This window comes from Triticum urartu, chromosome 6A, assembly GCF_056163025.1.
Source record: "Triticum urartu cultivar PI428250 chromosome 6A, HENAU_Tu73, whole genome shotgun sequence".
Classification (NCBI taxonomy): Eukaryota; Viridiplantae; Streptophyta; class Magnoliopsida; order Poales; family Poaceae; genus Triticum; species Triticum urartu.
This window is the reverse complement of record NC_141878.1, coordinates 275,019,776-275,034,154: the sequence shown is the minus strand read 5'-3', so window position 1 is coordinate 275,034,154 and position 14,379 is coordinate 275,019,776. Positions and strand designations below refer to the sequence as shown.

Below are 14,379 nucleotides of genomic sequence, written 5' to 3'. Positions count from 1 at the left end.
CATGCCACTTCAGGACCGTTGCGCCAAATGACGCAAAGACCCACTGAATCCATGTTCAGCATGAAAAGAATTTTCATGTTTTAGTTGGTTTATTAGTAGTGGGCAAGCACATATGATAACAAATTTAACCCCTTTAATAAAAAAGAATGGAGGCTTGTTGTCTATAATGAGATATACCTACAAATTTTAATTTGATAGGAGAGTCCCATTTCAAGACCATGTCATGTTGAAAAAAATATGTATTTTTCAGAACACCATATGCGCTTTGAAAGTACTTCATTTATCAGTAGGTTTAGTTTTGAGCAAGCACGTATGGTAACTATTCTAACAACTCGATATAAACAAAATGAACGGAAGCTTGTATCAGGGTAACCAAAGTTCAAAAGAAAAAAGTGTTGTGTGTGCTGGATTTCTGATGATTTAGGTCTTGGAAGACCTGAACAGGCAAGCATAGTATTGCAAGTAAGAAAATGTGAAACATTGCTAATAACTTGCCTCATATACATGACAGTTTTAGGTCATACAAGCAGCGGGTTACAAGAAAAACAGTCTATATGTGATGAACCAAGCCTAAGTCAAATAGGTAATGCCAATATAACCAAATTCATTACAATAGATGGATTTCAGTCCTAACACTGGAATGTAAATAAGCATAACAGAAGTGAATCATAGAATGTGGTTTATACAAAGCACGATAGTCTTCCTGTGAGTACAACTTCTACCACACATAGCCTGTAAACAAAAGAAAAGATAACCATGAGTTATTTGTACTTATAATAGAGCAACATCACGACAGTTCTAGTTATCCGCGATGTTACGTTGCATATATATGAGAAGCATTGCATGTACCTAGCTAGAACAAATCAGCCCATAGCATTTTTCAGACTCATTTCGTGTCCTCGGTTTCTCAATGCTGCTCTAACTGTAGCATCTTATCTCTGTTTTCACCGTGGGTATCATGAATCCTTTTGCTTGCATAGCAGCAGGGTCTTCCAACATGGTCTCATGTAACATCCATACGGCTGTTTTATCTCCAAAAGATGATATTGCTGTATGCAAATAAACAGTCAACCACATCATGCAACTGTCACATTTTGCTTCGATACTCAGCCACTAGTAGGCCAGAAGTTTGTAGAAGAATATCCAACATCATCATGTGAGGTATTTTCACCATCGGTGGAGCACCCTGTAGGTTTTAATGACATGCCGCAAATTTGCAGAATTTATAGGGAAACCTAAGACATTTTAGAAATTACTTCATACCCAAGACATAGAACAATTGGCATGCCATCCTCAAACGATATTCTTTGTAGTCACAATAAAAGCTATCCAGTGTGGAGAAATAGGTATGCTGATTTATAAGACGCTCGCCACAAAATTTGATTATTAGTAGATGATGCAGGACCCAGGGAAAGCTGATTACACATTTGTTGACTGTCTATTGACCTGTGTTGTGATGATAGCATAGAATGACAATCAGAGTAATTGCTTAGCACTATTATTAGGTCTCAGGCTTCTCCTAGGTGTGTACCTATTTCTGAAACGTACATAGGCTAGAGAGGGAATCCATGATAGAACGAATATAAAAAGTTATAGTCTCCTTTGTCCGAACTTCAAAGTAAATTAGTTAAAGGATTCGGAGAGCACCTACTAATAAGCAATTGCATCTATCATGGTAAATAAGCACATCACATAAGGGACATCCAACATCTGTTTTTATAAGCTGCAATCATAGAACTGATTCTCATCCATCATCATCAAATTGAAAGAGAAATTACCTGTTAGTCGCTGGACAACCGCCGAGGTTGTATCATGGGGTCTGAGCAAGAAAGGAGGCAAAGGATCCATGTATGGTTTCGTCTCGTCTACAGGAAGACATATATAGTAAGAAATGATACAGCTGAATATATATATAGAAGGCCCACTATTTGATCCACCTGAAGCTTGTAATGAGCCTGCAGGCATCATCCAGACATATGTATAGTAAGCAATGATATAAGTTTATCACAATATCTCAAGTAACAAAGAACTGGTGAACCGACGATTTAATGAAAAATCCTTGAATGTGAAGATCCAAACAGTAATAGCAAGTTAAAGATCAAGTTGGACAGGGTGACGTCCAATTGGCATCACCCTTTTTATAAAAGTCAAAAAGATCTTAATGGCCTCGTGACTGAATAAGATGTGTAGATGGAGAAACCATGCGTATGAAGCTGCTCAGTACAACTTAACTGAATTCACTAACTTGAGGTAACAATGAAGAAAGAAGAAAACATTCATAAAATGCAGATTCTCACTTCTTTGAACATATTGCACAACTCGGCATCTTCTTGTAGGAAAGAACAAAGCAAATAAAGAACGATAAAATAAGAACAAAGCAATGAACAAAGCATCAAGGAATCAGTAGAACAATTTCAGCTCACCCATGCCGCGTCACCCCGTGGTTGACCTTCATGTTCAAATAACCAAGTATATCACATCATTTCTGGTTCATATACCCCTGGAAAACACAATGACATCAGTTAATGGCGTACACATATTTAAAAAAACTATGAGCATATTTTCACTAACAATACACACACCAACACCAAAATCAGAAGAAACAAAATTGAGAATATGGCAAGTGAACTTGGCACCCGATAAATTTGACAGGCCAATGTATGACAACTTGTCATGTCCATATGGCAAAAAGCGATACTTGACACAAATTAATTTATCTGTAAAAATGACATAAGGAATGTACTCAATAAGCATGCTAAGATACAGTCAAGCGTCGAATGGGTTACTTCAATTCTGATATAGCAATTACACAAAAAATATAGTTCATAACAGCATGACAAGTGAGGTGAAAGCATTGATATATCTGAACACTTCATCATTTTACTGAAAATTAATATTTGTATGCCTTTTCTACTTGTGAAATATTTGTATTGTTTGACCATGATGTATTTTGTCTAAGTAGACGATGATATACTGAACTTACTGAGACATCTAACTAAGGAATATACAGGGACAGATAACAACATTACCGCTGCAATGCGCATGTACTGCATTTAGACAACAAGTGCCGATCATCAGTCCCAACACTGAAGATTCATTTCATTTTATCATCATTTTATCTAGAATAGATAAATGCAACAAATGATAGGAGTTGGGCATCGAATGGCGCCAAATGGCACAATGTCCATGTCAAACCAAGAGTAATTGAAAATAAATGCTTGGCAATTTGGCAATACCAACGATCCTTTTAGTAATGAAAATTGAAGGTTCAAACTATGCAATAGAGTTTTCAAAATGCGATCGTAAATTCTCGCTATACAATTTTCTGTGTTAGCTCAAAGTTAAAAAGGCCTATACTGATTTGATATATATATATATACCCCTTCAATTAAAATAAGTAAGCTTGTTCTGTACAATAAGATGTAGATGCACATTTTAATTCAGTACCTCGCGTTGGTAATATATTTATTTTTCACTAAGCTTTTGATTGATATCTTATTAAGGCGCAATGCCCAAATTCAATCCTGGAGTATTCTGAAACAGTTTGTGTTTCTTTAATATCTTTGCAGTTTTAGAAATTTAGGTGCTTGGTAAGAATTAGCTAAAAGCCCCCATTCGGACAGTTAGGAGAGGATGCTGCAATTTCCAAACTAAGTATAAATAGATATGTGATACACATGAAATAAATCATTATATCTCAGACCACACTAAAGTAGAACGAATCAAAGGTATGGACATAATAAAACTAAACTTCAGTTAAACAAATATGCATCAACACAGTAGCCATTCAGTTCATAGTTTACAGGGGAAAGGAATAAACAACTGCATTGCTTGCCGGTTCGCTAGTGTTGTACAATGACAAATGCCAATACCTTGTTCTCCAGGAACAGCAGCATGGTGGGGTCGGATGCACTCATCATCACTTCATGTGTGCGGAGCTCCCCAAGCCACACCCGTGGTCACCTCTCTTGCCGCCTATCCAACTCGTTGCACCATGCTCCGTGCTCACCGGCACTATCCGTCGACCCGCTTTGGTCGAGGCACCACCAGGATGCTCGATTTCGCACGGGTCTCCGTTTCCTTGTCTAAATCCCGTCCAGAAGCTTCCCTATAGAGAAAGAAAGAGCATCACTGCTATAGCTACCCAGGGTACTATAAATAGATGGATGGAAGCAAGACTAAAAATAAAAATAATAGAGCAGATAGTTTATTTAGTATAGCACTTTTCTTTTTCTTTTTGAAGGATTTAGAACGGCAATTAGGACCAATAGAACTCCATTTTGCCGATCAGGGGTTTGAGCTGATATACCAAGTTAAACTATCCATGTTTAGGGTCATCCCATCAGGGCATTTGAAAAACTGCTATGAAGAAGAGTTAACTTCTTTAATCAACCCTGTAGAGCGATGTATTTATCAAGGAACGGAACAACATTCAGAGCTGTATGAATATGCAGAAAACTACACAAATACACAAGCAATCAAGTTGTTGTAAAGCAAAACTCGGATTGGGAAAGACAACTTCAATGATTCAGTGAAGTTACAGGACTTTAGTTACCTACCCAAAAGAGTGAATTAATATGCAGTATAAAGACAAACTTATGGATAGCAAGGCCCATCCCGAAAATCCTACACTTGAAAGGAGGGAAACACATCAAGCAAAGGAACAAAAATCTCCTTTATAAAGGGGACAGGAGATCCAGGACAAATCGATTCCTTTCTTGACAAACTAAGAATGGCAAAAAAATCTTTCTATGACTCTAGTCAGGTCAGAGAGCATCTCCTGAGCAGGAACAATAATCCCATTTGTAGTAACTTATCCGAGGCACACAACAAATTTAAAAGTGATGAGGACATCAATACCATTGTTACACCCACAGCCCCTACTGTTACATATACTGGACCAATTACTAGAGCTCGCGCACGCCAATTAAATTACCAGGTACTTTCGTTTCTTGGTAATGATTCTAATGTTCATGAGATTATGATGCTGCCTAAATTGGATACATTTGTTTTGCTTTCAAATGAAGGGCCTAGCTTGGAGAAGGATGAACATTGGAGCAAGAACACGCATGAAGTTGATGGCATGCGCAAGGGGATCAAGAACGGAGTTACAAGTGATGATTTCAGGACTTTGAAGCCGCCATAAGGAGTGCATGAAGCCATGGACGAAATATACAAGATGCCACTTCATAATATTCGTCCATAGGCTATTCTAGGTGCTGCGTCACCTTATTAATGGGCCAGGCCCATGTAATTTCGAAATACTTAAGTTAGGGTTGGTTTCGGACCCCACCCTCAAGGGCCACGAAATTCCCCTCTCTTCCTCCATATATACAGCCCTTAGGGCGTCGTTTAGACTTTGGGTTTTGTTTAGATTAAAAGTTCGCCATAGCTGCAACTTCACGTACTTCGTTTGTGTCCAACGACCAGACCAAGACGTCACAGAACCCCACCTTGATCAATAAAGCTTTCATCTTATATTCGCAATATCCAGATTGCAATCTCAGTTTCTTGCTTGTTCTTCGTTTGCTCGCAGGAAACAGGCCCTCGTGGTCAGGTTGATCGTGCTCCGGCGTGGTCAATAACCCCTCGGAAGTTGGTTTAGCGATTGCTAAGGCGCGACGTCTCGCACGATCGTAGTCGGATCGTCAAGGTCGACTCCCACAGAAAACGATAGCCACCATCTCATCGAAACATCGGGACACCTTAGCCTCTATCAAGTGGTATCAGATTTCCAGGTTGCTCGGTGAGATTTTACAGTTTTTCGTAGATTAGATCGAGTCTGTTCTTCATACCTACAGTCCACGAAAAAGCCACACAAAAAAAAATTAGGGTTAGTTCATCATATCCGAACCAATCTGAGCCTTTGCATAATCTTTTTAGGGTTTTTGCTTTGTTGAATTTGCGGTTGCATCGTCGTGTCAAGTTGCTGGTCTTAGAGTCTAGTCTTTTAGAGTTTCGAGTTCTGGTCACAAGTTGTCACGCCACCGCCGCACCATCATCATCGCCCATCTACCACTTTTGCTTATCCGCCACCGCTCTGAATCCACCATATATCCACCACCAATCCGAGTTCTTCTCATATTAGGTTTGTTCTTGAGATCAATCTCAATTCCGATTCGTGTTTCCTTGCCTGCGTAGGTCTCGGAAAAAAAAAAGTCTGGAGACCCCCGGGCAGTTTTTAGGCCAAAATTTTCACGGGCAAAAATATTTTTTCCCTATCCTATTTTTAGGCTTTTCTGAGTCTTTTGAGCCACGTGCCATCATAGTGATTTTTTGTCGCACTTTTTCGTCGTCGCTGCCCTGATTTCCGAAAAAAAAAAGTGAAAAAAAAAATTTCGTGCCCATCCTATTAGTTTGACGAGGGAAGAGTTTTGAGACACTCGCCATTATAGTAATTTTTCGCAAAAAAAAAGAGGAGCGCAAAAAAAAAAAGAGGAGCGCAAAAAAAAGCAAAAAAAAAAAGTTCCAGAGTGTGCTTTTCCCTGATTTACGTGCAGCGCCGTGATTTTGTTAGTGTTCTAGGCTCGCGTCTCTAGCACGGTCTAGCCTAGGACCAGCACAGTACCGTCGTTGAGCGTTTATTCAACTTTGCATCTCTGAATTGATTATTGCTGACCCTTTTTGCTACCATACTATAAGCCTTCCCAGCTCCACATACCTCTACGTCGTGCGTTTGACTCTCCCTGGCAATCGCTCTATCCAAGCTTTTGAGAGTTTTGACTACAACGGTTGCCGATCACCGCCTGCTGCTGGGTAAGAACTGGTAAGAATTTGAGATTTGCTTGACGGATTTGTGACACCCGCCACCACCACCTCTTGTTAGTATTCTGTAGGATCATATTCTTGTGTGTTTTCTATTGTTGCTAACCATGGCAGGATCACAAGCCGACGAGACTGACTGGGAGAACATGACGAATCAGGAGTTGCATGATAAATTTCAGCAAATGATGAACGGACAGGTGCAGGATGTGCTAAACAGATTTGAAGAGGCCATGGAGAAGATAGATGACATGGAGAAGACGTTCGAAACAAAGCTCGATAACAGGTTTAATGAATTGCTCGCGCGTCTTCCACCACCACCACCGGCTGCACCTAACGCACCTCTACAACAACAACAACGACGACTACCTACACATCGTGAAACAGCCCTCCGCCGAGCGAGCCATCTCCCTCTTGCACCTGGCCAAACTGTTGGTGCTCCTGTTGCTACTTCTGTGGCTCCTGCTGCTGATGCGGAGGAGGATGATTTTGCTAGCGATTACGAGGATGAGGTTGATCAAAATCAGAACTACGTGCCACCACCAGCACAGCAACCATCAGGTCGTCCACATGCAAATAATGGCAATGGTAGGGCTCACCCTCAGGTACGAGATCATGACCATCTCCCTAAACTAAAATTGAATATTCCACCATTTGAGGGTAGATATGTTCCTGATATATACCTTACTTGGGAGTTAGAAACTGAACAACGATTTACATGTTTACAATATCCCGAGGAGAGACGTGTTCCTGCTGCTGTTTGTGCATTCACTAGTTTTGCATGTGTTTGGTGGTCTGAGCATTGTAGATTATATCCCATTCCTGCTACTTGGGCTGCTTTGAAAACTGCTATGCGTACTCGTTGGGTTCCACCATATTATCAACGTGAATTACTTCAAAAATTGCAGTGCTTAAGACAGGGAAAAAATTCTATAGAAGAATATTATCAGGAATTACAAACTGGCATGATTAGATGTGGTATTGTTGAGGAGAATGAAGCTATGCTTGCACGTTTTATGGGTGGATTAAATAGAGAGATTCAGACGATTCTAGAGTATAAGGAGTATACTAATATCACTCGTTTATTCCATCTTGCTTGTAAAGCTGAACGTGAAGTGCAGGATCGACAGGCATTGGCGCGGACTAACTTTTCTGCAGGTCGACCTTCTTCATGGACACCACGTGCATCATCTACTTCCACACGTTCTACTACACCGGCGCCTCCGTCGGCTGCCACCTCCAACCGTGATACAATAAAGCAGGCACAATCACCACTATCTGCCAAGAGCACACCTTCTGGGCCTGCAAAGAGCTCTTCTTCATCCATGGCATCAACAGGGCAAACACATGATATTATTTGTCGACGTTGCAAGGGTGGAGGTCATTATGCGAGAGAATGCCCATCTAAGCGTGTGATGATTGTTACTGAGGATGGTGGGTATGAGTCCGCTAGTGACTATGATGAGGAGACTTTGGCTCTTATTACACGTGACGAACACGGTGGAGACGATTCTGATCATGAGACGCAATACATGGCTCCTGAAGATGCTGACAGGTATGAATGTTTAGTTGCTCAACGTGTTTTGAGTGTGCAGGTTACACAAGCTGAGCAAAATCAGAGGCATAATTTGTTCCATACAAAGGGAGTTGTGAAGGAACGTTCTGTTCGCGTGATCATAGATGGAGGGAGTTGCAACAACTTGGCTAGCATCGAGATGGTGGAGAAGCTATCTCTCACCACCAGACCACATCCACATCCTTACTACATCCAATGGTTCAACAACAGCGGCAAGGTTAAGGTAACACGTACTGTTCGTGTGCATTTTAGTATCTCTACATATGCTGATTATGTTGATTGTGATGTGGTACCGATGCAAGCATGTTCCTTATTACTTGGTAGACCATGGCAATTTGATAAAAATTCTATTCACCATGGTAGAAACAATCAGTATACTCTTGTTCATAAGGATAAAAATATTACTTTGCTTCCTATGACTCCTGATTCCATTTTGAAAGATGATATTAATAGAGCTAATAAAGCAAAACAGGAGAAAACTAAGAGTGAAAATCAGATTGTGGCAAAAGAATTTGAGCAACAAATGCAGCCTAATAATAATAAACAATCTAGTGTTGCTTCTGAAATTAAATTGAAAAGTGCATGTTTACTTGCCACCAAATCTGATATTGATGATCTAGATTTTAGCAAATCTGTTTGCTATGCTTTTGTGTGCAAAGAGGCATTATTTTCATTCGAGGACATGCCTTCCTCTTTGCCTCCTGCTGTCACTAACATTTTGCAGGAGTTCGCCGACGTCTTTCCACAAGACGTGCCACCGGGATTACCACCTATTCGCGGGATTGAGCATCAAATTGACTTAATTCCCGGTGCATCATTACCCAACCGGGCACCATACCGTACCAATCCAGAGGAGACGAAGGAGATTATGCGTCAAGTACAAGAACTGCTCGACAAAGGTTATATACGCGAATCCCTTAGTCCTTGTGCTGTTCCTATCATTTTAGTGCCGAAAAAGGATGGTACGTCGCGTATGTGCGTTGATTGTAGAGGCATTAATAATATTACTATTCGTTATCGTCATCCTATTCCTAGGCTAGATGATATGCTTGATGAATTGAGTGGCTCTACAATATTCTCCAAAGTTGATTTGCGTAGTGGTTACCATCAAATTCGTATGAAATTGGGAGATGAATGGAAAACAGCATTTAAAACTAAGTTTGGATTATATGAGTGGTTAGTCATGCCTTTTGGGTTAACTAATGCACCTAGTACTTTCATGAGGTTAATGAACGAAGTTTTACGTGCTTTCATTGGACGATTTGTGGTAGTTTACTTTGATGACATATTGATTTATAGCAAATCTTTGGAGGAACATTTGGAACATTTACGTGCTGTTTTTATTGCTCTACGTGATGCACGTTTGTTTGGTAACCTTGGAAAGTGCACCTTTTGCACCGACCGAGTATCTTTTCTTGGCTATGTTGTTACTCCACAGGGAATTGAAGTTGATAAAGCCAAGATTGAAGCTATTGAGAGTTGGCCGCAGCCCAAAACGGTCACACAAGTGAGGAGTTTCCTTGGCCTCGCTGGTTTCTATAGGCGTTTTGTGAGAGATTTCAGCACCATTGCTGCACCTCTCAACGAGCTTACAAAGAAGGATGTACCTTTTGTTTGGGGTACCGCACAGGAAGAAGCCTTCACGGTATTGAAAGGTAAGTTGACACATGCTCCTTTACTCCAACTTCCTAATTTCAATAAGACTTTTGAGCTTGAATGTGATGCTAGTGGAATTGGATTAGGAGGTGCGTTATTACAAGATGGGAAACCTGTTGCATACTTTTCTGAAAAATTGAGTGGGCCTAGTCTGAACTATTCTACTTATGATAAAGAATTATATGCTCTTGTTCGGACCTTAGAAACATGGCAACATTATTTATGGCCCAAGGAATTTGTTATACATTCTGATCATGAATCTTTGAAACACATTAAAAGTCAAGCAAAACTGAACCGTCGACATGCTAAATGGGTTGAATTCATTGAGACTTTCCCTTATGTGATTAAACACAAGAAGGGTAAAGAAAATGTTATTGCTGATGCCTTGTCTCGTCGTTATACTATGCTTTCACAACTTGACTTTAAAATATTTGGTTTGGAGACCATCAAGGATCAATATGTTAATGATGCTGAATTTAAAGATGTATTGCAGAATTGTAAGGAAGGGAGAACTTGGAACAAGTTCGTTCTTAACGATGGATTTGTGTTTCGTGCTAACAAGCTATGCATTCCAGCTAGCTCCGTTCGTCTTTTGTTGTTGCAGGAGGCGCATGGAGGAGGATTAATGGGACACTTTGGCGTCAAGAAGACGGAGGATATACTTGCTACACATTTCTTTTGGCCAAAGATGAGACGGGATGTTGAGCGTTTTGTTGCTCGCTGCACTACATGTCAAAGAGCTAAGTCACGACTCAATCCTCATGGTTTATATATGCCTTTGCCTGTACCTAGTGTTCCTTGGGAGGATATATCTATGGACTTTGTTTTAGGTTTACCTCGAACAAAGAAGGGGAGGGATAGCATATTTGTTGCCGTGGATAGGTTCTCGAAAATGGCACACTTTATACCATGTCATAAAAGCGATGATGCTGTTAATGTTGCTGATTTGTTCTTTCGTGAAATTATTCGCTTACATGGTGTGCCAAATACTATTGTTTCAGATCGTGATACTAAATTTCTTAGCCACTTTTGGAGATGTTTATGGGCTAAGTTGGGGACTAAGCTGCTTTTTAGTACTACTTGTCACCCCCAAACTGATGGACAAACTGAAGTAGTCAATAGAACATTGTCTACTATGCTTAGGGCTGTTTTGAAGAATAACAAGAAAATGTGGGAAGAATGCTTGCCTCATATTGAATTTGCTTATAATCGTTCATTGCATTCTACTACGAAGATGTGCCCTTTTGAAATTGTGTATGGTTTCCTACCTCGTGCACCTATTGATTTGTTGCCTCTTCCATCTTCGGAGAAGGTTAATTTTGATGCTAAAGAACGTTCTGAATTGATTTTAAAAATGCATGAGTTAACTAAGGAAAACATTGAGCGTATGAATGCTAAATATAAACTTGCTGGAGATAAGGGTAGAAAACATGTTGTGTTTGCACCTGGAGATCTTGTTTGGTTACATTTGCGTAAAGATAGATTTCCTAATCTGCGCAAATCAAAGCTAATGCCACGTGTTGATGGTCCTTTTAAGGTTTTAGAGAAAATAAATGATAATGCATATAAACTTGAGCTACCTGCAGATTTTGGGGTTAGTCCCACTTTTAATATTGCAGATTTGAAGCCTTATCTGGGTGAGGAAGATGAGCTTTCGTCGAGGACGACTTCATTTCAAGAAGGGGAGGATGATGAGGACATCAATACCATTGTTACACCCACAGCCCCTACTGTTACATATACTGGACCAATTACTAGAGCTCGCGCACGCCAATTAAATTACCAGGTACTTTCGTTTCTTGGTAATGATTCTAATGTTCATGAGATTATGATGCTGCCTAAATTGGATACATTTGTTTTGCTTTCAAATGAAGGGCCTAGCTTGGAGAAGGATGAACATTGGAGCAAGAACACGCATGAAGTTGATGGCATGCGCAAGGGGATCAAGAACGGAGTTACAAGTGATGATTTCAGGACTTTGAAGCCGCCATAAGGAGTGCATGAAGCCATGGACGAAATATACAAGATGCCACTTCATAATATTCGTCCATAGGCTATTCTAGGTGCTGCGTCACCTTATTAATGGGCCAGGCCCATGTAATTTTGAAATACTTAAGTATAGGCTATTTTTAGAGTCCGTATGTGTGGGGAAAACAAGAGTTAGGGTTGGTTTCGGACCCCACCCTCAAGGGCCACGAAATTCCCCTCTCTTCCTCCATATATACAGCCCTTAGGGCGTCGTTTAGACTTTGGGTTTTGTTTAGATTAAAAGTTCGCCATAGCTGCAACTTCACGTACTTCGTTTGTGTCCAACGACCAGACCAAGACGTCACAGAACCCCACCTTGATCAATAAAGCTTTCATCTTATATTCGCAATATCCAGATTGCAATCTCAGTTTCTTGCTTGTTCTTCGTTTGCTCGCAGGAAACAGGCCCACGTGGTCAGGTTGATCGTGCTCCGGCGTGGTCAATAACCCCTCGGAAGTTGGTTTAGCGATTGCTAAGGCGCGACGTCTCGCACGATCGTAGTCGGATCGTCAAGGTCGACTCCCACAGAAAACGATAGCCACCATCTCATCGAAACATCGGGACACCTTAGCCTCTATCAAAAAGCTTAGAAAAATCTATATGGGAGCCTAGCTAGATCTGAGGATCTGGTTGACAGAAATAAACAAAAAAATTGCTCATAGACTGGAACCAACAGCACAACCGGAAGTGTGAAGAAGCTCACCCAACAACACAACCGGAGCATAGACTGGGCCCTATCACCCTGCATTCCCGGAGCCACCGCTAGCACGCTCGTTTTCGCCGGGGTCTCCTAGTCTCCCTCCAAATCTCAATCGCCGGTTGAGCACCACGTAAGGACGAGCCCTCCCTGCAGAAAGAGATAAGATGGAGATCAGCAATGGAGGGAGGCGATGGCGGAGCTGCACACGGGTGGCGGTGCCCTCTTCTATACCTTGCGCTGTCGGCCGCTTCCTTGGTGAGGACAGCCTCGGCAACTCCTGGAGTCCAACCGTCGCCACCGCCCAGGATGCCGGTCCCGTCGCCCTTCCCTGCAGCCGGGCGAGCTATCTCCCAAAGCCGACGCCATTTGCATCTTCCTCCTTCGTGTGGGAGTAGAGAAGCAAGGAAGGAGGATGAGAAGCTCGGGGTGGAACGAAGATGGCCGCCTGCACGGACAGAGACAGAGTATGGAGGAGTTAGCGTATGAAAGGGGGCTAGGGTTGGTGGCGGCTGACCAGGGAGAGAGATCGAGGAGGGAGGGAGGGCGGAGGGGTGCGGGCTACGCCTGCCCCCACGCTCCCGTAGACGGCGTGATGCGCACGCGCCGCGCGGGGAGAGGGCGAACCCGCACCTGGAATCCGCTCGCCCAGCCCCGTCTCAGCCTCTAGCTTGAGCTCTGACCCACCAATGCTAAATTCGACCCACAAGTAGCAACGGTGGTGGAGGGGAGTAGCAGGCAGCGGCGGTGCCGAGCGAGGATGAGGGAGGGGCTGTGGGGAACGAAGCGTGCACAGCACACCGGCAGCGGTATGGCGCCACGAACGGAGGCTTCCTCCCGCCGGCGTGGTTGTAGGGTAGAGAGGAGGGAGGCACAACAACGGCGGCGGCTAACGAGGATGGAGGAGGACGTAGTGTGGGATGTAAGGCTAGGGTTTGTCCCGTGGGGGATGGGGCCTGAGGAGACGGGGGATTGGGCCCTGCACTCGAAAACAGGCAACCCAGCCAACCAGTGTGCCGCGCGAGCCCACCCGTCATTGGACAATGAAAACGGCCGTGAGGTGAAAATTAGTTTTAACCGCTGTGAAGATTCGATGACTCAAACGCGCCAGAATACAAATCTGACGGCCAATGAAGCTTCAAATCGGAGAAGTCTTGTGAGAGCGAGTTGGCTAGTTTCTGTTTTGTTTTAAATTTTTCTATTTTTCTAAATATTCCAAAACGGAGAAATATTGCCTTAAAAACTGTTTTGGAGTCGGTTTACTTACCGTACCACATACCTATTCTTTTTCGGAGTCTGAAACGTTTCGGAAAGTGTCCCTTATGTATTCCTCCGGGGTTTCAATAACATTGGTTTCAATATTTATAGGATTACCTGAGATATAATGTTTGATTCTTTGACCGTTCACCACCTTCTGATTTGTGCCTTCGAAATTGTTGATTTTTATGGCGCCGGAACGATAGACCTCCTCGATAACGTAAGGACATTCCCATTTAGAGAGAAGTTTTCCTGCAAAAAATATTAAACGAGAGTTGTATAGCAATACATAGTCACCTACATTAAATTCACGTTTTTGTATCCTTTTATCATGTCATCTTTTAACTTTTTCTTTAAACAACTTGGCATTTTCGTACGCTTGGATTCTCCATTCATTGAGTG

At 42.1% G+C, this 14,379-nt stretch overlaps 1 long non-coding RNA gene across 4 annotated transcripts; it reads right to left on the bottom strand.

Annotated features, from left to right (window-relative positions):
• Positions 1 to 480: 480 nt before the first annotated feature.
• LOC125513106 (uncharacterized) lies at positions 481 to 13,691 on the bottom strand. 4 transcript variants are annotated; one of them, XR_007285684.2, is made up of 8 exons: positions 12,955 to 13,689; positions 12,727 to 12,870; positions 3,873 to 4,108; positions 2,424 to 2,500; positions 1,938 to 1,955; positions 1,779 to 1,865; positions 850 to 1,049; positions 481 to 732 (listed from the first exon to the last, which is right to left on the bottom strand). It is a non-coding gene; the product is annotated as an uncharacterized LOC125513106 (long non-coding RNA). The 4 variants fall into 4 exon arrangements; XR_007285682.2 differs by having other exon boundaries at positions 1,779 to 2,500; positions 12,955 to 13,168; positions 13,408 to 13,691; XR_007285677.2 differs by having other exon boundaries at positions 1,779 to 2,500; positions 12,955 to 13,168; positions 13,354 to 13,690.
• Positions 13,692 to 14,379: the final 688 nt, after the last annotated feature.